The sequence below is a fragment of the Pleurodeles waltl genome, chromosome 6 (genome assembly GCF_031143425.1).
Source record: "Pleurodeles waltl isolate 20211129_DDA chromosome 6, aPleWal1.hap1.20221129, whole genome shotgun sequence".
Taxonomy (NCBI): domain Eukaryota; kingdom Metazoa; phylum Chordata; class Amphibia; order Caudata; family Salamandridae; genus Pleurodeles; species Pleurodeles waltl.
Window position 1 is genome coordinate 706,597,629 of NC_090445.1, and position 26,120 is coordinate 706,623,748.

The following is a 26,120-nucleotide window of genomic DNA, read 5'->3' on the forward strand; positions in this document are numbered from 1 at the left end:
CAAAATCTTTATTCGGCACAATCACGGTGGCCACAAAATTATCTAAAAAACACATCATCAATAAAACAGCATTTAAAACTATATACAATATGTATAGTTAAGAACAGTGAATATACAAATTTACCGGTCTCCCCCTCTTGCTGGTCACTAAAATGTAATACTCATCCTAAGAAAAATTGTTCCGGTATAAAGAGTGCAGTGTTAAAGCTTACAGGGAGTTTCCCAAGCTCATGTAAATATCACAATGCAGTTTTATGATCTCTGATATTCTGTGCAAAAAAAGATTGGGTTTATATTATATTTCCATAAACCCTCATAGAAATTACAAAAGAAAATAAAGTGCTATGTGCTTTGGTTCGAGGAGCGATCACAAGGTCAAGCGATCATATCTGAAGGGTGTTTCGTCATTTCAGGAAAGAATCCTTGCGTCATGGCCATGTAAATCTTCTCTGTATCGTTCCAATTTTACTATATGAGCTACTGAAACGAGCACCTGAATTAAACTCATTGTGGCCAGTACCCAGGTGGTTTACATCTTCTTCACTGTTGATGTTCAAACCCCAACTCATTAGTAGCTCCAAACATAAATATAAGCATAGTGGTCCCAAACAAGAAAAAAACAAAAACCTTACTCCTGCATGTTGGAGAAAAAAAACCCTCAGCATGTCAGGCCATTTCTGATTTGTTCTAAAAAAAAAATCTTTGTTGAGTAGCTGCATTGAATATGGCAGCCACTGGGCAAAGTTGTATTTAGAGGCATCAGCTTCCCTTGGAAGCAGCTCCTCTGAAGCACAAAGATCTTTGCAACAGGCGCTTTCCTGTAATTTCCCCAGTGCAGGCACAAAATGGGCTCCCTGGTGCTGACACAGGCACCCTTTCTCAATGGTGCAAGGGTGCCTGAATTGCATGCATGATTGTTTTTGTTTCGGAAGGTACACTTTCCTGCACAAAAACAATCCTGAGAAGTATATTCTTCTTTTATGTGTGCTGCATTCTGAGAAGGTGTATCTTTTTGGTGCATTCTCGGGTCTACCACTTCTGGTAAATCTGAGAATGCATCAAAACCTTTGGGAGTTGCATGGCAACATCTGCGCAATGCCAATGGAACACCTTTCCTGGGCAGAGTGAGGCAACACAGTGACTTGGCCTACACTGCCTTACTCCAGGTTTATTGAGCCACCTAGGGCCATGCAAAGTGGCATTGTGTGGCTTCATAAATCACATGTAGCGTTTGCGTTATGTATGTACCATGTTGCCTGGTATGCCCCTTAGTTCTTCGAACCTGCTTCCTTTCTCGCATTACATCTTTATACAAAATGCTCAAAACTTTATTTTTAAAGTCTGCTCTCCCACAAGTACCATCTTCAAGTCTCTAAGGCACAAGTATGCAAATATATTTTGTTGTTAAAAGCCTGCAATACAAAAACATACAGACTTTGAAGAGCAAAATAGCTATGTGCAATGCACAAAAGCCATTTTGTGAGTCAGAAATGTCTTTTAGACTCTCAAAACGTGTTTGCACCTCTTTCCAAATCACAGATAGGTGAGGACATGAACGAGCCGTCACCTTCCTCTTCGCGTGCTACAATAGTAGGTATCAATGGTACATGATAGCAAATGTGGTGGCAAAGCAAAAGATACTCCCAAGTTGTGGTTGTAACTGACTCTCAAAGAGTCACCTGTTATAGGTAGCTTTGGTGGGGAGGAAAGAGCTTTCCCAAGGACTGCAGAATATTTGTTTTCATTTTCAGGTAGGGAATTCAAACCCAGGTATCTGGGTCTGCTATCCCTTAGGGCCTCCATCTCTGCATTTGCAAAGTTTTGCAGGCGGTTAATAATATTCATGAGCCAGGAGGATTTCTGTCCTCCTGACAACATACATTTTGCAGTGCAACTGATTATTTCATCACTGTGCATGGGCAAAAGTTGCATTACTCAAGTGTATTTAGCATACATTTGGTAATTTTACATTACTCTTTTTTTTGCAAAATTTTGCTATTGCGCCACATTGCATAATTATGCACCGTTCACAGTATTAATTCGCCACAAAAGTGCTGTTTGCAGAAAAAAATTATCACGAACGCACAGGAACAGTGAGAACAACAGGGAATGAGCGTCTGGTGTTTTTGCGCTGTTGTTTGTTTGCGCTATTGTTTTGCTCAAAATGCATCTTCACATCTAAAATGGATGAGACGATGCATTTCGTGCTAAAATACAGCGCCAAATACCAATTTTGAGTAATTATGTGTAATTTCACCTGAGTTTGCCAATATTTCGCATAATTAAGCTAAAGCAAATAACAGGGATTTCACACACAATTATTCATCAGTCGCATCACAACCAACAAGATTGTTCACAAGACCATAAATGTAAACATTATTTGCATTTTGTCGTTTGCTAACTGCTTTGCACAAATAAGGTTCTATACCTCTCAAAATCCTTTTTTCAATGGAGAATTCAGAAATTTCACAACCTACTCTTGTCACTGATCTTCCAAAGGGATTTTATGTATCATTCTTTGCAGATAATCCGTTGGGTTTCCCCATCAACTCCCATTGGAACCCAGAACCAAATTACTCTGTATTGAGAATGAGCCGTGTTCCAGGATGTTGTTATTTGCCTGCATTGCATTGTGTGAAATTGGTCCTGGTTTTCCAAAGTAAGTAGCTTACCTTCACTTTGGAAGACCCCCCCTTCCACTACATTTGTCCTCTTATGGTTGTCAATCTGCCTTTCGCTCATTTCAATAACTGTCTGTTAGTAAGAGGCCAGAATCACCTTTGACTGAATATAAGAAACATAACCTTATGAAATTATCGCCTACACCACAACAAAATCGAATTATAAGTTTTGGGTTTTAGGTAGCCTTTATCCCGTAAGATATGTCACCCTAGATACCTGCCATTGTATCAGTCACACAGTGGCTTTTTTAAATATTTTATCTTACGTGTACGAAATCCCTTTAAATGTACTTACCTTATCCAGTTGTCCCCTCGCTTGTTAGTTCCAGACAGTTATGTTGTGTTGAAGTGTCAAACTAATAATGTACAAACGTTTCCTTTGTGTAAAGCTTTTTGTGTTTTTAGATGAAGACTATGTATGCTCCACTTTTTGGATGTCTGTCTTTTTGTGCATTTTATGGGCTTTGTTTTTGTTGAGGTTGTGTTGATAGCTTTTGTTCATGTACTCTGTCATGTGCAGACATTGGAGGGGGCCCATGTACCCAGTTCTTCAACTTTGGTATGTGCTCTTTGTTTGAGTGAGTATTGTGAATATTTAGCAACCTGCTTAGGGGATTTTGTAATTGTATTTTTCAAGATGGGTGGTCAGATTGCCATTTTTTATTTGTATTTAAAGACCTAAAATAATACATGGAATTCTACAATCACTGTATAAAAACCTGTCTCTAATTTCTCACACCAAGTGCCCAACGTCAGAAATTATTACAGTTGACTTGTGATGTGACAACGCCTACTGCCAGAGTCAGCAACTGAGAGGAAAGGACGGTCAGGCCATAGAGCATGGATGTAGCAAGAGTAGGAGAAGAAAAAGAAAACATTGCTCTTCTTTCTTTCTGCTGTGTTTATCTAACTGTAGAGTGACAACCAAGAAGGTGTTTATAGCAACATTTGTTTTTTTAACTCAGGTAAATATAGAAAAGTCAGAGGCTTTCTGCATGTTTGGACACGTTCTGAACTACTGTACCTTTATAAAAAAAGAGAAAAACTGACTTGGTTAAACTGATTCTAAAATCTTTTTGCAACAGACATCTTACTGGCTTTTTTGAAGTATTTAATTTTGCACTAGAGATTCTGTTTTTATTCACCATGTTTGCAAATATTACCTCTCTTTTACATGAAAGTGATAGTTACCAAGGATTTACGTGGTTTGTGAGAAAGGTGATGGTGTGACCATGTACTATAAGGCGTAAGGTACCCCCTGCCGTACATGATAAGGATACTGCAAATGCATTCTTCCAAGTACAGTGTCACCAGGCAGTATCATAGTGTTTCACATATAGCACAGACAGCACTATATGCATAAATGATAACTAGGAGGCAAAAAATTAAAAGGGAGGAGGCAGCGAGATAAGGAATCCAGGCTCTAAATGACAGAACAGTTGGAGGATCTTTTCTGCCTAGGTATTTCCTAAAGAGATATGTCTTTAGTTATTCATGTAACAACAGTATCTTTGTTGCTAATCTAAGGTTTAGAGACAGAATTCAAATAACTTAAAGCAGCATCTGTGAAAGATTGCTTCAAGACTTCAGAAGATCTGAAATTGGGTGTTTTCATGGTGGGAGAGTTCTTTCTCTTCAACTGTCTCAATCCATTGTATATTGACAGGAGATCAGCAAGGTAATTTCATGCACCGTGCACCTAGTTTATGCACTGAAATTAGCACTCCTGGGTCCCATCCTCAAGTAGCCAATCTTAGGGCAATTACTTGACTGTGAAAGCTAAGAAATCATCCAGATTTGGACACATCATCTTACCTCCAGAGAGCCTTGAGCTTACAGCTTATTTGGAAGGTCACATTCCCAGCCCCGGAAACCCTAAACTGACCTCTCCACTGTACACCATCCTTCACAAATTGTAAACATTCCAGTGGAGCAGTAGGTTTTGTCTCACCTGATCCAATTTTGTTACTGGAGGCATCAGGGTACTTTAGTGCTGTAAAAATAATAACAAAAGTTCAGACAGTAAGCAATTTGTTGCTCATGTCCACAGAAAAGTAATGGCTTAGTTAATAATTAACTTTTGTTGTGGTATCTCTAAATTAGCTAAACAGCACCACCTTGTGGCAGACCGTCAGAAACATCAGTGTTGACAATTAAGTGCTGGTACCAAGCAGCAGAAACCACCGGCTCAAATTAAGCACCTCACCTAACAAATATTTCTCCTATCTTAAGACCTCTTGAGACTTAATTTCCTGACTACCCATGATGACAATCACCTTTCATAAGTGACAACGTGCTCCTTTTCTTTTTACAGCCTTTACTTATGGACAGCTACCTCTCATTGCCTCCCCTCTCTCCCACCTGGCATTCCCCCCTCCTCTCATCTGTTTTAATCTGCAAAGCTATGCACCTTTACTGCTTCCCTATTTATAATCTTTCTCACACCCCATCAATGACCTTTTCACTCAAGAGATTCTCACTCCAGCTCCAATTGCAGGCATTTAGGGGGTGATTCTAACTTCGGCGGGCGGCGGAGGCCGCCCGCCAAAGTTCCCCCACCAAAATACCGAAAGACCGCTGAGGGTATTTTGGGATTTGCCCTGGGCTGGCGGGCGGCCACCAAAAGGCCGCCCGCCAGCCCAGGGCAAATCAACCTTCCCACGAGGACGCCGGCTCAGAATTGAGCCGGCGTAGTGGGAAGGTGCGACGGGTGCAGTGGCACCCATCGCGTATTTCAGTGTCTGCATAGCAGACACTGAAATACTTTGTGGGGCCCTCTTACGGGGGCCCACGGCACCCCCTACCACCATCCTGTTCCTGGCGGGAGACCCGCCAGGAACAGGATGGCAGTAGGGGGTGTCAGAATCCCCATGGCGGCGGAGCACGCTCCGCCGCCATGGAGGATTCTGCAGGGCAGCGGGAAACCGGCGGGAGACTGCCGGTTTCCCGCATTTGACCGCGGCCGAACCGCCGCGGTCAGAATGCCCTGCGGGGAACCGCCGGTCTGTCGGCGGTGCTCCTGCCGACCCTGGCCCCGGCGGTCTCTGACCGCCGGGGTCAGAATGACCCCCTTAGTCTTGCTTTTCCTAGTCTAAAATAACAACCACACTTCCTCTCCACCACCTCACTTCCTCCTGCTCCTTCCTTCCACTGGTCTCCTTCCTCTTTAATACACAGAATCTGCAATCCCTCTCTGGAAACTATAAACTTGCAGACAAGCTGTCACATACAAAGTCAATCAAATCTCTTTTTATACATTTTGAGGCTAAATCTGCACCTTTTACTGTGACTGTCTGTGAATTGCTCTTAGAAACGCCCACCTAACACAGAAGGCATTCAGCACACCTTTTAGAAGCATTCCTTGACTCTATGGTTACCATCACCCTGGATTGTCATAAAATCTCTGTAAGAAATTGAGATATTAGTTGAGGGGGTGTGAGCCCACCTCACATAATAACAAAAATCCTTACCAAGATGAACTGCAAAAGTCACTGACTAAACCCATGCTTATTTCTAGCTTGGCAAAAAGCCATCAGCCTTAACTTGGATGTAATTTATAAAGTATTTATTCAGTACTCAAAGAGTAACAAAGTAAAAACACAAGAAAAGTCTCAGAACAATTTAGAAAAATAGAGTACATTTGAATAAATAATATGAAACCAAAATGACAAAATCCAATGAGTAGAACAAGCAATATGAATTTTTTAAAGTTTAAATTAAAACCAGGATTATCTATTCCTGTTAGGCAGGTCAAAGTAAGACATTAAGGCCAATTATGATGAACATGGATCTTATACAAGGTTTCGGTGGAAAGATTATCTTCTGATTTGGAAACCTTTATGGTGGAAACATGGTTGTAGATGAGTTGGAAAGTTTATCTTCTGACTTAGAACCCTCTATGGAGGAAAAGTGGTCATGGATGAGTTGGCAGCAGGGCAAACTGCACCTAGATCCGGAAGAGGGCATTACAACGGTAAGCTGCTGAAGAGTTGGGTCCTGATTCAGTTGTCAACAAAGACAGGAAAGGTCTAAGTTTGTTCCTAGAAAGGCCTCAATGTCGACAGGTTGCTGCTCAGCACCAAACCTGATAAAGCCCTCAATGTACGGACTTAAAATCATTTCTGGAAATCGCATCTCCTTCAGCAGGGCAAACCAGCAAGTTGAATATGACTTGTGATCTCAGTGGCTTAATGGCAGTCCCAGTCTCCTACTGTTTTTTTAGAAGGAAAAGCTGGCAAAACATTTTTAACTCCCAGCCTTTGCAATCTGGACAGGAAGAGTATAATCTAACACCAGCTAAGGGTCAAGGACCCAAGGGGCACAACTTGGTAGTCAAGACTCGCTCCAACAGGAGCAGGGTCCATGAAGGTCCAACTAGAACTGGGCAGCTGGCAGTTGCAAGTAGACAGGCCCCTGGAAGCTTGGTATTTTTCTGTAGCTCCAGCTAACTGACCTTTGGAGTCACTTCTGGGGTCCTCAGTTTAAGGCAAACAGGTCTAATTTCCTTCAGGTTCTTCAATCAGTAGGACAATCCTCCTTCTGATTCATCTCAGGTCCATATGTGTTCTAAGGAGGTGAGGAGGGTACTGGGGGTGCCACATGTATGCCTAGTGACAGCCTGTTAGTAGAGGGAAACTCCAGACCACTCCCTAACCAATAGGGAAAAGTGCCCTGGGGTGATCCTACCCACGTGTGCATCTCTTCCTGTGTGTTTTACTGTAAACTACCCCACAGTGCCTATCTCTACCTAAATCACACAAGTAGAAAGATTCTTCCCCGGTCAAAGCTCCCTATGCTCACCCAGAGAGGTGGCTAGGATAATGAGCAAACCCTCCATTGTGGTAACTCCAGGCCAGTTTCAGGGTAGCTCCTCCCTCCCACTGGGTTTGGAACCAATCTGACTAGGAAGACAAAGAGAGGCAGGCCTAGGTGTGATGTACATCTGCCCATGACAGGGTAGGCATCCTTTGAAGCTCATGAAGGGGCTGGGCACATCCCCCCAGGCCATCCTGTTCAAGGAAGAAAACACCTCTCTACACCCAATGATTGTGTCCACTGTCTGAGAGCAATTCACACCTCATCACAGGGCAGCCATTCAACAGTCATGCGACATTGGGCAATGGCAGAAAGGACCTTCTGTCTTAGGCAGAGTAATGTCATCAACCTAAAAGTGTAGTTCCCAAATAGTAATAACAAATCCCACCTGACTTTTAAGTTGGATTTTAAATTCCTTTTAAAGTAAGTCCTTGAACCATGTTTCTAGCTGCTCCCAAACTGAAATTAAGCACTATAGGATGTTATAGTGTGACCCAGTGGTTTCTAATGGAAACGCTAGCCTTGCTAAAGTGAAAAATTACTTTGAAGGTTTTTCACAACCAGGGCATGTAAAACATTAAATATACATGCTCTACTTTTTAATTACCATGCACCTGCCAAATGGTCATCTAGGGCTACATTAGCGATACCTATAAATATTAAAAAGGAAGGTTTAGGCCTTACAAAAGTTTTACTTGCCAGTTCAAAATAGCAGTTTAAACAGCATGACTAGGCTGCTGGGGCCGCCTGAAGGCTACTATTACAAGGCTACTTTAGTGGGTGGCAGAATGGGTGCTGCACCCAATGAGCAGGATTTCATTTACAGAACTGGAATATATGTAGCAACAGATAATAGGGACACTTATAAGTTATTTCAATGTGCCAATTCAGTGTACTTCAATTTTACCATGTTTCCTCCTGTTTAGCAGGACTAAAGTGAGCAGAGTCCTATGGCCCACAAAAATGGGTTTAGCAAAAGAAGAAAAAAATCTAGGGACTACCATGCAAAAGATGGTGATTTCCAACAATCTTCATACTCAGAATAAACTTAACACTTAGTTTGGCAAGTCTGACAAGCCTCATTCACTTATCTCAAACCTAGAAATTCTAAACCCTCCCCTGTTCATAGCCAGAATATTTCACACCACATGACAAACTAAGATGCCTTCTTCGCTTACCACAAGATGACATCAATCACAAAAAGGTTAGAGGTCGTTTGAAGTGATGATTATGCCATCACTTTTGGACCATAAATGTGGTTAGTAATTAGCAGTGACCGGTAATAATTCAAGCATTTCGCCAATACTTTTTCTTCTAAGTGAGACGTCCTAAGCTGTGAGGGGTGCGCCAAATCTGGATTTCCATAGTAATTGTTCCACTGGGTTAAGGCTGCACTACCCTGATACTCTGCTGATGGCTAAAAGCCCACAGTTGTGTGGGGTTGCTTGTTTTCTTCTCTAAAGGGCTCCCTTACTAGCACTGTGGGCTGAACTATTGCTGTTGGAGCAGGACCAAGTTTGTGTTTTGCTGGTCTCTGTCTGTGGTCTAAAGTGCTAAAGTGGGTAAAGATAGAACAGATTGAAATCTGGCCAGAGTGATTCCTGTTGGATGAGATTCATTCAATCTTTCCAGCCACCTAACTTTTTGTATTGTATTGTATTGTAATAGTATTTATATAGCGCTTACTACCCCTGACGAGTCGTCGAAGTGCTTTTCGGCGAGTAGCACGCTACTCCGGAACCCAACAAGGATTAGTGATGGATTAGTATCGGGAAATATGAGTACAGTTTTAGTATTATTAAGAGTTCATTTGAGCTGCGGATATGAGAGTTTGTTAGTTAGATTGCCTGGCGTAATGGAGGGGTGGAGGAGGGAAGAAATCCAGAAGTGTTACTTGGGAGTATATCCCTCATTTACTCATCCCAAAGGCTTGGGATGAGTAAAGGGGGATGGAGGAGGGAAGAGTCTGTGGAAGGGTTAGGGAGATCATAGTAGCAGGGTGAGATAAATGAGGGAGAAATTTAGTAGGGTTGTTTGGGAGGTCATGGTAGTAGAGTGAGGTTTGGTGAGTTAGATGTGGAAGCAGAGGGAATAGCTTAGGCAGAGTTATTTAGGAGATGATAGTAGTAGAATGGGTTTGGGGTGAGTCAGAGTGGGAATGGAGGATAGATTAATAGAGACATGACATATGATGATGGCTAGATAAGTGTGATAAGATGAGAGCAGGGATTCCATAGATATCTAGTATAACAACCCACCCAGGAGCCATGCAATGACCCATGAACATGCCAAGCACAGAACAACATACACACATACATACATGTATATATATATATACAGTATACACATACAAACACACATACATACACACATGAATACACACACATATGCACATATATATGTACATACAATACATAATTAGAACCATGGGTAAATATACTTAGTCAAACAGTTTTAAAGAGTGTGTGTGTATTTTATTGTTATGACATAGTAGCGATACATATTTTCTAAAGAACTATACATAACCAGAAATAGACACATAATCAGAAAAAATATTTATCAACATAGGCATCTACAACCATAGTTGTTTGAGTATGGTGGTTAAGCCTGTTTTTGGAGGTTAATTGGTGGGCAATCTGGGTTGGTGCAGTGCAGTGGTAGGATTCAAGGCACTTGACTGGAAGAGGAAGAAATGGGGCAAGCACGTCTGGACTCCCACATCTACACAAAACTGATAAATGGGTAATCCTTTGCGAAACAGGACCAAATGGTCATGGAATGTCAATGGTCTGGGTAGCAGGAGCAAGCGCACAATGGTCACAAAGCATATAAAGTGTCACAAGCCAGAATGGTTCTACTCCAGGAGACATCTGATGGAATCACTTTAAGGCACTTAATAGATTTGGATAAATGCTTAGGGCCCACTCCGGGTACACCACTGACTCCGGGGGCTGGGCATACTAGTTATGAAATCGGTAGCCCTCAGTAATGGACTGTATGCTGCACTGTCGGGAACTTAGGAGGGAACCACACAATGTGGCTCCGTGTACCTTCCCCCACGCCTGCAGAAGGTGGCGCTCCCCGAGATAGGGGACCTACTCCTTGGGCTTCCCCCGGGGCCCTGATATTCGGAGGTGACCTAAACTGGACCACAGATGCAGGGATAGACAGGTCTGGGGGTCTAGAGGCTGGAGGAGGCAAGGGACTACTTTCTAAGTTTGCCGGGGCAATGGGTCTGACTGATCTGTGGAGACAGGGGAGCCTACACACAAGACAATACACATACTTCTCCGTGACTCATGGGAGCTTCTCCTGACTTGATTACATCTTCACACTGAGCGCTCAGGCCCACTGGTTCCGGGATGCGGTCATTCATGCAAGGAGGATTGCAGATCACTCACCGGTAGAGGTCACAGTGATGGGTCCAGTGCAAAAGTTCACGCTACCGGGTCGCCTGGACATTTCAGAAGACCAGAGGAACTGCGAGAGGGGCAGTCCTCTACTTTAAAGAAAATCAGGGCTCAGTTCCCTCAGCAAGTATGCTGTGGGAAGCTTTTAAGGTGGTCCTCCAAGGACAGGCGCAGGCATTAATGGGGTGGTAAGGAAAGAAACGCAGCTGCTGTGCGCAGCTATTGAGAGAGAGGTGATGGAGCTGGAGGCAACACCCTTAACCATGGAGGATCCAGAGCGTGGGGAAAAACAGAAACTGAGACAGCAGGAGCTGCAGTCCCGGGAGGAAAATCACGCCAGGAAATAGGCAACCACAGTCTACCATCGACTGGACGAGGTTAGGGACAAAGCGGGCAAAATGCTAACATGGATGGAAAGGCGGGAAAGAGCACACTTGGGTGCGAAAGGTGGAAACGCATGGCATGTCCTGCAGAAATCAGGTGCTGATATAATAGAGACCTCTGCAGACTACTAAGAGGATTTATACACCTCCAGATCCTCTATGTCCATGGAGGATTGTACTGATCTCCTCCAGGACATACATTTGTGGGTGTTGCAAGATTTCGACAGGCGCTTTAGAGGGAGATATGACAGAAGAGGAGGTAACATGTGCCTTATGGGACCTTCAGTCAGGAAAGGCTCTGGGCCCGAATGGGATCCCAGTTGAAATGTATAAAGGGATGGCTAACAATTGTCGGCCCACCGTTAGATATGTTCAGGGATGCCAGGGACAAGGGCTGCCTTCCAGCAGACCAAAGAGCATCGACAATTGTAATTCATAAGGAGGGTAAACCTTCGACAGCCATCAGTTCCAATAGGCCCACCTCCTTGTTAAATATGGAAGCAAAAGTATTGGCAAAGGTCTTGGCAAGCAGACCACACGGGGTCATCGCGAAATGCCAGACCAGAACATGCAGCTGAAACTCTGGCCCCTGCATGGGTTACTACATCCAACTACCAATCCTCAGTCGGAACACGTGGCCTTAATGGCGTTGAATGCCAAGATGGCATTCAATTCACTAGAATGGAACTATATGTTTGCTCTCCTGGTGAGACTGGGCTTCGGACCACAGTTTTGTGCATGGGCCAAATTATTGTATACTTTTCCCATGGCACATGCGAGGATCAACAGAGTGGTATCTAGGGAGTTTAAGTTGGGGAGGGGCACCCGTAAGGGTTGTCCCCTATCCCTACTTCTCTTTGCTCTGGAACCGCTGGCGGCCTGGATCTGCAAGGATCCACTGGTCTGGGAAATAAAGGTCCCAGAGGTTTGGGAGGAGCACATATCCCTTTATGCCTATGACATACTCCTATATGTCTCAAAGCCCTCCCTGACGATGGGTTGGCTGATACAAATCTTTAAGATCTTCGGAGAACATTCTGGTTACACAATAAACTGGTCAAAATCAGTGGTGTTCCCCTCTCTGGGTAGAGCCCTAGCCTCCCCTGGGATTGCGGGCCGCAGTAGTGAGGGAAGGCTTCCGTTATTTAGGTATATACGTGACTAGAGATCCCCTGGACTTCCTGAAAAGAAATTTAGCACACCAATTAGAAAGACTCAAAGGAGATGTAACACATTGGCATGGCCTCCCGTTGACCCTGGTGGGCAGGGCAGCCCCCTATGAAATGATGAGTCTGCAGTGACTGCTATACGTGATGCAGAATACTCCTTACTATATTCTGCGAAAAATCTTCAGCACAATAGACTTAGAGGTGCGTAGGCTGCTGTGGGGTTGGGGCATGCCCAGGATCGCCCAGGCCAAATTGTGAAGGGGGGTTGTTTTGCTTTACTTTTGACTGAGCCAAAATATACACACAAAGGATTCAAAAAGATTCTCTGGAATGCACCTCTTATTCTGAAGAAGACATTTATTATAGCTTTTTGCCAGGTTCGTGAACGAAGGCTTGAACAGTAAAAAAGGTTACTTTCATAATGTGCAACAATGAATTAAGACCATTTATAAAGAATCTTCAATCTATTAACAGCAAATATATACATGCAAGGATAGAAACACTTATATTGATATATGTATATATCCATACACAATGCAAAGCAAATAATAAAAATGCATCACTGTAGGGCCTGTCAGGTGCTTCATCTTTCTCATGCCAGCAAGACGATGACCCTGTTCGACTGCAAGAAAGATCTCTACCCTCACGGGAAATGTATCAGGCATCCGACGTCTAAAATCTTGACTGAGGTCTCTGAATCTACGACTGCCGATCAGGGTCATCTTTTATTTCTTAAAGCCCCTCACATCAAGAAATATTTGAAACTTTGAAAGAAACACGTTGGAACTGGCCAAAATCCCAAGGCATCCCTGCCAAAATCAAACCGTTCCCTGCATACCATAAACATCAGTCTGGTACATCCTTATTGTGGTGACTAACTCCTCTCTTCGGGGAGAAAGAGAACATGCAGAAATAGAAAACACGTTGCATAACATGTCTGTACAAAAAACTACTTGCACCTCTCACATGGCAGTGACGCTAAGCTAAATACGAAATGGAGTCGATAACTAGTGACCAATAAAGTTACAGTGGGCAGCTAAGCCAAGTGCAAAGTAGTGTGACACGAAGTCAGTGGTCAACACACAAATATCACTACAGGGGTGTACGATGGGGACTAGCAATACCAGACATCCGGAAATATTACTGGGGGTCCCACCTTATCGTGGCTAACAAGTGGATATTCTCAGACCAACAGGACCCTGCATTCAGGATGGGCAGGCGCATGATGGGGAGGGAATGTCCCGAAGCTCTATAGTACGACACCAGATGTGAACGAACACTGCCGCACCACACTAGGGTTGTGCTACAGGTATGGAAAGCAGCAACTAAATATTTGGGGTTGGCTGGAAAGCTCACTGACTTCGCCCGCTGTGGCACAGTGATGCCCTCACTGACGTGAGAAGCCTTCAGGGCTTTCAGAAATGGGAGATGATAGGCATAGAGCGCCTGGGAGATGTGTGGAAGGGCAGGCTTACATCAGTTTTGACACACTCTGAGAGGAATACGCGATGGCAGACACTGAATATTACTGGGACCTCCAGCTGGGGCACACCATTAGGAGACATCTCAGAGAGGGGGGGGAGCAACTACCAGATGCCTCACCACTGAAAGATAAGGTCCTAGTGAAACCACTTCCCAGAAAAAGAGTGTCACCGATTTACAGAAAATTGATCAACAATTCCCCAGACCATAACGCTGATCGAACCTTTGGACCCTAAGTGTCTAATCCTTGGAATATCAGAAGATCACTCCTGGCCCAGATACACAGAAATTTGGTTAAGATTGGTTTCTGGGGTATTTAAAGCAATATCACAAAAGCATGGGCGTTCAGGGGGCACACAGCCAACCCACTAGTATCAGATTGGCAATGTGACCTGGATTGGTGCCAGAGGATCGAGGAGATGATATACAAAGGCAGGGGCTGTCCAAAGAAATGGGAGAAGATATGGGGAGCCCGGGCAACTGTTCGAGGAGGCAGACTTGGGGAGGACCTACAGGATATCACGGAGGGAGGGGACTGAGGGTGGGAGAAGAGCTTGGTAGGAGAGGCCGTAAAAGCATCAAGCTGGTCCAGAGGACATGTGCAGTGGTAATGTGCCATTAGTGATATACACCTATAAATGTACCCACTATGTATTGGTGTATCGAAAATTGCAAACCCTGAAATGTTTGTATTTTTTTTTTATCAAAAACAAAAGATGAAAAAAAAAGTTTGGAAAAGAAAGTTGAGAGAAAAAAATGGAGAGGGAGTGAAGACCAACAGAGGCAGAGAGGGTATAGACATACTGAGTGCCCTAATAAGCTCTGCCCAATTATCCAGTGCCCCAGTAACTAGTGGGTAGGAATCTTGTGAACCACTGATTTATGGTAGACACAGTGTAGACCAGAAAGTAATAGGAAGCAATCCTGTGACCCAGCGACCAATGAAAGTCAGAATGTAACTCACTATTTAGCAGACACCCTGAGGTATTGTGCCTGCTAAACAACTATTACCTGCCTTAGAAAAGAAAATGTCATGGAAGGATACGCTATAGCATCAACTGAGGACACACCATGTGCTCCCATAGCTGAAAAGCATCCAATACCAGGACCAGCACGTGATGTATAGGGATTACGTGGTCCAGATGCTGACAGGCATTATCAAGCCTAGTAACTGATAGTAAGCTTAATGTAGCTTAGTATTTCATGTTCAGGCATCTTACATCCCAGTAATCTGAAGGCCTTTCACAGCACATATTATGTGGCCTAGTAACAGATGAACAGTGTGTTCTGTTCAGAGTGACATACGGTCAGGTATTCTGTGGCACAGCGACTAGAAGAAAAGCAAAGGCACTGTAGTGTTTGCCCTCTGTTTAAAGTGAAATCACAGAACATTTATATATTCTGAGATACATATTTAACAGTTTGCCATATTCCTAGTGCCAACAAATGGTATAACTACACAGTTTTTTCATATACTGTGGATTGCCATAGTCTGCCTCACAGGTATTCGATGGACACTTTTAAAGTAATTATACATCCAGTCAGTGGATCCAAGATACTTAATTTTTCAGCTGGCATACAATTTCTGATGGTTGATGTTTTTGCTACAGGACTTTCACAGGGACATAGCTCCTCTTACTGTTCATGTTTTTTTGTCTCCTAGAAGTGATATGTGATGTGTTTTTACCTATGAAAAACAGAGTCTACTTTACACTTGTCATTTTTTTTCTCAACAAAATAAGGATGTAAAAGTTCTAATCTACAAGACAGATTTACATTTCAGTATGAGGCACACAAATTCATTCAAGCATCAAGTTCATATTTTCGATTTTTCACATGCATGATTCTGTGTCTCATTTACTATCACAATATATTTCATCATTTCGATATTTGTGGTGTGGTACCAGTCGAGCTCCACAGAAATCGGTGAGGCTGAAAACTCAATTTACAATGCATTAAAATTGTGTTACCACTAGTATACATTCAATACCTTTTCAATTTACAATGAACCCTGATTATTATGGAATTAACATTAACTTAACTCAAATTCTGTACATAAAATGGATTCTGGAACATTTTAACAAAAACACTACCTAAGCATAACACCTTCAAACACCTTTAAGTTAAAATTCTATTACCACATTTGCACAGTATTTCTTTAATACAACCTACTGTATTGTATCGAATCAAGCTAAAAAAATAATTATTCAGGCAATCAAGAATGGAAATAATCAAGGTGTACCCTACACTCTTCAATACAACATTTTCAAAATTTTGTTTTTTATTTTTGGATGACACTAAATAGAAGATACAGTCTCAGACTGACTGCTTGGACAAACACATTCTACTCTTTAGTCACCGACTGGGTACACCAAGTACATAACTTAATCATGGATGAATTTGGGGGAGGTCTTCAACAATACTTCCTATCTGTAAGGCTGGGTGAAGTACTATTTTCTAAAACCTGTTCCACCATTTCACACTCTAAGCTTAGTTTTCCCTTGTATACCTATTGTATATGCTTTATAATGATATCATAAAATTAAAGAAACATACCTCCAGCACTTTAAAGTCCTGATCTTGGAATATATCTAGATACAAATGTTTTTCTGCTGTCAATAACAACAGGGTCTTTCAAATTAATTTCCAAATAAAGTTCTTTTTAAGGGAAAGATAACTTATCTCCCAATTCAAGTCCAATTGAGAGCTATACTCAAATATTTCTCCATGCTGCTAGACACCTGCTAGCAAAACAAGATCAATTTGAACTGTTTTGTACTAGCATTTACATGGCATTTTCCAATCACAGATGATGCCAGAAGTTGTTAAAATGTTTTATAACTTCGTACACTGATGTTTTTCTTGAGTAATAAAAGGTAGCCTAGTAAACTGTTACCACCTCCCAAAAAACTAAAATAACAGAGTAAACCGAACCTACACATTGGTTTTGAACAGCACAAGCTTAGCTCGTGTTTCTAGCTTAGCTACAGATCATACTACACAAACTGTTTATAATATTCTCACATACTCATAATTGTAATATTCTATCATTCCAACTTTACAAATTTAGGTCATTCAACATTGGGTCCTGCATTACTTTACCAGTGAGGCACCAAGTATGAGTCTACTATGTAGGCCTCGGCTTAATGAAACACTACACAGCACTGTTGAAGATCAATGTAAAACACCCATAACCAGAGGGATATATTAACCTCTTTACCTTACAGTGAGAACAAGAAAGTGAATCAATCTCCATTTTGATCTGGACAGGATATTAATGTTAGCAAGCCTTTGCAGTGGGAGATGGATTCCTAAGACTCAGATGAAATCGACATCAGCCAATTAGTCACAACATGAAAAACACCAAATAGCTGATTACAGGTGTGTAGGACAAATGACCAGGAAAAGTTAACTCTGCAGTTTCCAGCCTTATCATATCAGAAGGGACAGGCTCAGGCATATTCATAATGTTTTTTCAATGTGGTGCCAGAGTCAACTTCCATAAATCTGCACTTGATCCAGTGGTACACATACCAGTGTTGTCCAAAATGTCAGAGGGCTAAGGTCATACTGTTTACCATTTTGGCGCAAAGTTCTCTGACCATGTCTATTTAATTTAAGTGTTCAGTTGACTATAAAAGACAATGATTTGAAGCTGCAACAGTAGCTGCTACTACCTACTCAAAACTCTAACCTAAAACCTAAATATCAGTTTGCTATCCATTCTTCATCACTAGACAGAGGAAGAAACATACTTCATTGTGGACAAGAGCTCACTTGCACTATCAGAGGATTTAAAATGTTTTCTTTCTCATCAGTTTGAAGAAAGAAACTAACAGTGTTTTATTAAATGCAAAACAAAAATTCAATACTACTTTCTAAGCCAGAGGAACAGCAACTGCATGACAGCCACACAACATGATGTGCTAATTCAGGCATTAATGTTAAAAAGGGGGGGAGTGGTTATTCAGCTCACATTGTTTATGAAATACAAAGGATAGTATTTATTTCTTACCAAGGACAGGTTTTTCAAAATTCACAAGCCTGATGTGCCATGCTGATAGACCAGCAGATGCCAAACAGCAAAAAAAAAAGTATTAGTCCAGGTCTTTTGCTATAAATAGGTTAACTAGGCCCTGCCACACAAGGGGAAGCAACGGTCAGTACAGGGGAGGTAGAATCGGACTCCACTGCTTGCTGCATGAGCACACAAAAGTGAAATGACAAGCTAATTGCAACCACTACTGTCTGCAATGGGGATTTTAAGTGAGTCACCTAAATCTGCAACACCTCATTCCCCCCTAGAACATACTCAGCTGTTTCAAATCTTCAGTCCTCTTACACTTGCTGAAAACAGACTACTGGCTCCTATACTCATCTAATTACTGACATCTAAACCAGTTCCCATTCTTCTTCAATATCCCTAAACGATGTGGATTTGCCAGTCTAACTTTCTATCACTTCTACAACATACTGAATTAGCTGCAATTTATTTCTATTAATGGCACTCCACATAGATATCCACCACACAAATTTCCAATTTTCAAATTTTTACTCATAGCAAACTCTCCCAATAGTCTTCTTGATATTTCTACTGCTCTCAATACTTTAACCAACATACCATGGTCCTGTCCATCAGTACTCATAACTTCGCCAGAAAATCACTCAAGTACGTCTACTCCAAATTTTCCTGATATTCCTCACTTAGGTAATTGTTGGATCTCCTTCTCGCTGTCCTTTTACCAGAGTGCATTCTCCCAAGCAATACCCTGGAAGCACTTGTGGTATCCCTGGAATTATACTATCTTTCAGCTTCTCCTACCACTCCTATGGTGGCGACCTTCACTTGCACCTCTACACTCTTTATGCTGAACTTCTTAAAGAAGTTTACTGCCTCTTCTGTCATACCACCTTGTCCTTCCCATTACTGTTCTCCATGACACCCTGACACTATCATGTGCATCTAGGAAATTATCATTACACTTCAACTTTTTTAGCTTTTAGCTATTTCGTATAGAACACATATGGCAAGCTTTCCCAGCTAAAGTGACCAAGGCCCTTATTAACCCCTTCGCTTCCAGGCCTTTTCCCCCTCCTGTGCCAGGCCTTTTTTTGGCTATTTGGGGCAGTTTGCGCTTAGGCCCTCATAACTTTTTGTCCACGTAAGCTAACCAAGCCAAATTTGCGTCCTTTTTTTCCAACATCCTAGGGATTCTAGAGGTACCCAGACTTTGTGGGTTCCCCTGAAGGAGGCCAAGACATTAGCCAAAATACAGTGAAAATTTCGTTTTTTTCAAAAAAACTGGAAAAAGTGGCTGCAGTAGAAGGCTTGTGTTTTTTTCCCTGAAAATGGCATCAACAAAGGGTTTGCAGTGCTAAAATCACCAACTTTACAGCTTTCAGGAACAGGCAGACTTGAATCAGAAAACCCAATTTTTCAGCAGAAATTTGGCATTTTACTGTGACATACCCCATTTTTACAATTGTTTGTGCTTTCAGCCTCCTTCCAGTCAGTGACAGAAATGGGCATGAAACCAATGTTGGATCCCAGAAACCTAAACATTTCTGAAAAGTAGACATAATTCTGAATTCAGCAAGGGGTCAGTTGTGTAGATCCTACAAGGGTTTCCTACAGAAAATAACAACTGAAAAAGAAAAATATTGAAATTGAGGTGAAGAAAACAGCAATTTTTCTCTACGTATTACTCTGTAACTTTTTCCTGCAATGTCATATTATCGAAAGCAATATACCATTACGCCTGCTGGACTCCTCTGGTTGTGGGATATATAGGGCTTGTAGGTTCATCAAGAAACCAAGGTACCCAGAGCCAATAAATAAGCTGCACCCTGCAGTGCGTTTTCATTCTATACCGGGTATACAGCAATTCATTTGTTGAAATATAAAGAGTCAAAAATAGCTATCAAGAAAACCTTTGTATTTCCAAAATGGGCACAAGATAAGGTGTTAAGGAGCAGTGGTTATTTGCACATCTCTGTATTCCGGGGTGACCATACTAGCATGTGAATTACAGGGCATTTCTTAAATAGATGTCTTTTTTACACACTCTCTTATATTTGGAAGGAAAAAATTTAGAGAAAGACAAGAGGCAATAACACTTGTTTTGCTAATCTATGTTCCCCCAAGTCTCCCGATAAAAATTATATCTCACTTGTGTGGAAACGCCCCAAAACGCAACGTGGACACATCACATTTTTTTTAAAGAAAACAGAGGTGTTTTTTGCCAAGTGCCTACCTGTAGATTTTGGCCTCTAGCTCAGCCGGCACCTAGGGAAACCTACCAAACCTATGCATTTTTGAAAACTAGAGACCTAGGGGAATCCAAGATGGGGTGACTTGTGGGGCTCTGACCAGGTTCTGTTACCCAAAATCCTTTGCAAACCTCAAAATGTGGCTAAAAAAAACACATTTTCCTCACATTTTGGTGACAGAAAGTTCTGGAATCAGAGAGGAGCCACAAATTTCCTTTCCCCCAGCGTTCCCCCAAGTCTCCAGATAAAAATTATGCCTCACTTGTTTGGGTAGGCCTAGCGTCCTCAACAGGAAATGCCCCAAAACGCAACGTGGACACATCACATTTTTTTAAAGAAAACAGAGGAGTTTTTTGCAAAGTGCCTACCTGTAGATTTTGGCCTCTAGCTCAGCCGGCACCTAGGGAAACCTACCAAACCTATGCATTTTTTTAAACTATAGACCTAGGGGAATCCACGATGGGGTGACTTGTGGGGCTCTGACCAGGTTTTGTTACCCAGAATCCTTTGCAAACCTCAAAATTTGGCTAACAGAACACATTTTCCTCACATTTTGGTGACAGAAAGTTCTGGAATCAGAGAGGAGCCACAAATTTCCTTCCACCCAGCATTCCCCCAAGTCTCCCGATAAAAATGATACCTCACTTGTGTGGGTAGGCCTAGCACCCGCGACAGGAAATGCCCCAAAACGCAACGTGGACACATCACAGTTTTTGAAAGAAAACAGAGGTGTTTTTTGCAAAGTGCTTACCTGTAGATTTTGGCCTCTAGCTCAGCCGGCACCAAGGGAAACGTACCAAACCTATGCATTTTAGAAATCTAGAGACCTAGGGGAATCCAAGATGGGGTGACTTGTGGGGTTCTGACCAAGTTTTGTTACCCAGAATCCTTTACAAACCTCAAAGTTTGGCTAAAAAAACACATTTTCATCACATTTTGGTGACAGAAAGCTCTGGAATCGGAGAGGAGCCACAAATTTCCTTCCACCCAGCGTTCCCCCAAGTCTCCCGATAAAAATTATACCTCACTTGTGTGGGTAGGCCTACTGCCATCGACAGGGAATGCCCCAAAACGCGACGTGCACACATCACATTTTTCTAAAGAAAACAGAGGTGTTTTTTGCAAAGTGCCTACCTGTAGATTTTGGCCTCTAGCTCAGCCGGTACCTAGGGAAACCTACCAAACCTATGCATTTATGAAAACTAGAGACCTAGGGGAATCCACGATGGGGTGACTTGTGGGGCTCTGACCAGGTTTTGTTACCCAGAATCCTTTGCAAACCTCAAAATTCGGCTAAAAAAACACATTTTCCTCACATTTTGGTGACAGAAAGTTCTGGAATCAGAGATGAGCCACACATTTCCTTCCACCCAGCGTTCCCCTAAGTCTCCCAATAAAAATGATACCTCACTTGTGTGGGTAGGACTAGAGCCCACAAAAGGAAATGGCCCAAAACACAACGTGGACACATCACATTTTTTCATAGAAAACAGTGCCTACCTGTGGATTTTGGCCTGTAGCTCAGCCGGCACCTGGAGAAACCTAGCAAACCAGCGCATTTTTGAAAACTAGAAACCCAGGGGAATCCAAGATGGGGTGACTTGCAGCGCTCTGACCAGGTTCTGTTACCCAGAATCCTTTGCAAACATCAAAATTTGGCCAAAAAAACACTTTTTCCTCTCATTTCGGTCACAGAAAGTTCTGGAATCTGAGAGGAGCCACAAATTTCCTTCCACACAGCGTTCCCCTAAGTCTCTCAATAACAATGGTACCTCACTTCTGTGGGTAGGCCTAGCGCCCATGAAAGGAAATGGCCCAAAACACAACGTGGACACAACACATTTTTTCACAGAAAACAGAGGTGTTTTTTGCAAAGTGCCTACCTGTGGATTTTGGCCTCTAGCTCAGCCGGCCCCACAGGGGGGCAGAAATGGCCTAAAATAAATTTGCCCGCAACCCCTCCCCCCCCCGGGAGCGACCCTTGCCTATGGGGTCGCTCCCCCTGCGTGACATTGGTGCCAAAAAAAATAAAATCCCCGGTGCCTAGTGGTTTCTGCTCCCTTGGGGGCAGATTGACCTAAAATCAGCCAATCTGCCCCCAAGGGGGGCAGAAATGGTCTAAATACAATTTCCCCCCCAGGGGAGCGACCCTTGCCTAATGGGTCGCTCCCCATCTCTAAAAAAACAAAAAAAAAAACACACAAAAAAAATTTGCCCTGGCGCCTAGAGGTTTCTGCCTAATAACAGGCCGATCTGCCCCCAGAGGGGGCAGAAAAGGCCTTCCCAAAAAAATGCCCCCCCTGGGAGCGACCCTTGCCCAAGGGGTCGCATCCTTATGTCCATAACCAAAAACAAAAACAAAAATCCCTGGTGTCTAGTGGGGTTTCAAAAGCCGGATTGCAAGCAATCTGGCTTTTGAAACCCTGGGAGAGACTTCAAAGGGACGGAAATACATTCCCTTCCCTTTGAAGCCTCTCCGGGCCTCCCCCACATGAATGAAAGAGAAATGCCGAGCATTTCTCTTTCAATCACGCTGGAAGCAGCGCTTTCAGCGCGATGGGGGAGACCCTGTGACTAATCAGCGCACACTCGTGCGCTGATGTCCCAAGGGGGGTGGGGAGGGTCTGGGTGGAAGGGGAAGGGCTTCCCCTTCCATCCCCGCCTCTGCACAGGGGGGGCACGCTAGCACTCCCCCCAGTTCCTGTGCCTTTGACAAGGTGATTTCGTCCAAGGCACACTGGAACTGTAGCCTTGGACGAGGTCACCTCGTCCAAGGCACAGAACAGGTTAATGAACTATTATTCATCTTACTACTGGGTCTACCTAAATATGCATTGGCTTGTTACAACTAAATGATGAATTTTGCCACAGGGACCCTCTTCAACCTGTCAACAGGATCAACCGCCTCCACAACCAACTATAAAACTGAAAGAGTAAAAACAATGATTACGTCAAGGCATAAAGTACTAACTAATTTATAAAATAAATCTCCCTGTAACACAACCATACCTCAAGCAATTAGTAAGAAGCCACACATTTGTCTGTCACCAAAAATCAATCATAGAGGTCCTTATTACAGGTTTGTTCAGAATAGGGTGGGTATTTATCACACAGGGTAAATACCATCAACCCAGGGTGAGGTATTTATCACTTGTGGCAAATATCTCCTCTTGTAGGTTTTCATCTGGAATATGAAACATGCTGACTCATTTTACACACCAAAAGTTGAATTTTTCCCATCCTTTTCTTTGCTAAATTTCAGCAGGTTTGAGCTGCTGGAATCTACTGGAGGGAAATTTGAGGGTGTGTTAATTACAACACAACTCATAATCCTGATTCCTGTGCAAACACGTGTTTGTCCAGGGATTAAGATTCAGCCCATAACTACTAGTTAGGGCCTTTATATTTTCTCTGGGTCCACATACATAAATGTGCATTCGCAAGATTTCAGTCCTCCTATTTACTTGAGCCACTATTTTGTATTGCCCTTCCACACCCCACTTAATCCCAATGAGTGCCTCATTTGGGCTGATATCTACCTGTCTTGGCACCTGCACTTATTTTGTAACACTGGCACATATTTGTGGCAGTCTGTCACATGGTGACACTTTCACAATTCAATATATGATAAAAAAATACCAGGGTGCTCTCGCTTTGCGTCACCTAGTAAAGTGCAAATCGTAGCGTTTGTAGGAATGTCATGGTAAGTAGAGGTTGTAGAAATGGATATGTGGCAGTGCTGGCAGGGACCTGATGCTGTATGAGCAGTAGTGGCCTTCTGAGAAATATGTTGGGCTAGTGGCGGCTCCTCCGCTATGAAAACCTTTTACTACAATACAATAATAAATTACGCTTATTATTGTTTTGTAGTAAAAGGGGTTGCATTGGGGATGACAGCACTGAGGGGGAGTGCACAGCACTCCCCCTCATTGCACATGTATGTTTGGCCGGCCATCTCCTGACGTCCAAACATACATGCGCATTGTATGTTCTCCAGCCCAGCACTGTGTTGTTGGGCTGGAGAGAGCAGGCTTCCAGCCTGCCTGGGAGCACTCCGGCTGGGCACTCCCAGCCAATCCTAAAGCTGCTCTGAGAAGCGTCAAGATTGGAGCAGGGCAGGCTGGGAGCCTGGGCCTCCTGTGAGGAAGAATGAGAGGCGGCACGGCACGGAGTGGAGGTAAGTTTTTTATTTATTTATTTATTTATATTTTTAATTTCATTAATATTTCTCAATCCTCTGTCCCGTCGCGCTGCCCCGTTCCATGCAACCCTGGCTAGGCGTGACTGTGGGGGGTCCTGGCTCTTATTAGTTTACAAACTAAGCACTGTATCCAATCTCATACTCAGTCAAAGGAACTCGCAATGCCCAAAACCTTGCCCTGGAAAGCCCAGGGCAAAGTCTTTTTCACTAAGATATAAATATGGAATTATCATTGATCATAGGGAATGTTTCAGCTAGTAAGCACTGTTCGATTTTAATCACACACAATTCCAAACTAATATACTAAAAACTCTGCCACGTCATGTTGCTCATGGCTTGATGTGGAAACAGTTCTTGTGTACGATTTGACTAAAACTTTTCAGAGAATCGTTGATATAGAGTTTACTTGCTAAAAGAGAAATAAAAAAAATACAAATAATTATTGCGGGGTATGGAGACTTGTGTGGTCACAGATTCATTGATTGTTAAACCAGGAGTCATTGTGGGTCACTATCTGGGGTACAGCTTATTTAATGGATAGCTTCTAATTCACTCTCCTGAAGATCCATGCATGCCACTGCACCAAAGATACTTAGGGGCAGATTTTCAAGCCCCTAGCGCTGCCCTAACGCTGCCTTAGCATAATTTTTATGACACTAAGGTGGAGTTAGGGAGGCTATACCCCTGCGCCATACTTACATAGTGGTGAAATGCATGCATTGCACTACTTCGCAACCCCCTGCGCCACATTATGCCTGCATCAGGCATAATATAACTAAGGGGGTCGTTCCCATGCATGGAGGCCCAAAAAAAAGGTGCAGTGAAATTTACAAGATTTCACTGTGCCAATTTTTCCGTCATTTTTAACGCCTACTCAGGGCATTCGTTAAAGTGACGCACCAATAATAATCTATGGGCCTCCCTGTGCTTTGATGCACTAGCTCAAACATTTTTGACACAACAGCATAAAAAATGTTGACACTGTTGTGGTAACGACTGCCATGGTGCGCTGTATTGTAATACGGCACAAACATGGTATCGTTAGAGGCAGAAAGGGTGATGCAAGAAAAGTGGCGCATCGGGACACCATTTTATTGTAAATCTGCCCCTTATTTTAGTACAGACCATCAGACTCCAGTTTACTATATATGCTTAAGGCACTTTTTATTCTTAAAATAGCCTGCTTAGGTTGACTTTATCTTTGAAAATTTGTGGTTCAGAATAGCAGCGGCAAATATATAGGGGGTCATTCTGACCTAGGCGGTAAAAGGCGCTTTCCGCCGGTCAGAAGACCGCCATAACACCGCCGCGGGCGCGGTAAACCGCCACGGTCATCCTGACCCGCAACTGGCAAACCGCCAAAAACCCGACATCCACAATAGTCCGCCACACCAACGGCCAGCGTAAAACTGGCGATGACCAAACCTCCACCGTCACACCAACAGAAATACGCCCACACTATCACGACCCACGAATCCACGCGGCAGTCTTTCAACCGCGGTATTCCATTGGCGGTACACACTGCCCCGGTCAAAATACACACACCTTTACAAAACACTACCACATTGGACAATTTAAAATACACACACCTGAGACACATACACACAACACTCCCACACACCCAATACAATATAAAAAACACACCCACATCACACACAAACCCTTACGACCGCAATTGCGAGTGAAGGCCAGAGAGAGACAGCACAGAA

At 43.0% G+C, this 26,120-nt stretch overlaps 1 protein-coding gene and 1 non-coding gene across 2 annotated transcripts in view; both read right to left on the bottom strand.

Moving 5' to 3' along the window:
* Window positions 1-26,120, bottom strand: part of LOC138301691 (deleted in malignant brain tumors 1 protein-like) — a 592,703-nt gene that overhangs the window by 532,714 nt on the left and 33,869 nt on the right. The window lies entirely within an intron of this gene.
* Window positions 386-493, bottom strand: LOC138302263 (U6 spliceosomal RNA). The gene has a single exon (XR_011205354.1). It is a non-coding gene; the product is annotated as a U6 spliceosomal RNA (small nuclear RNA).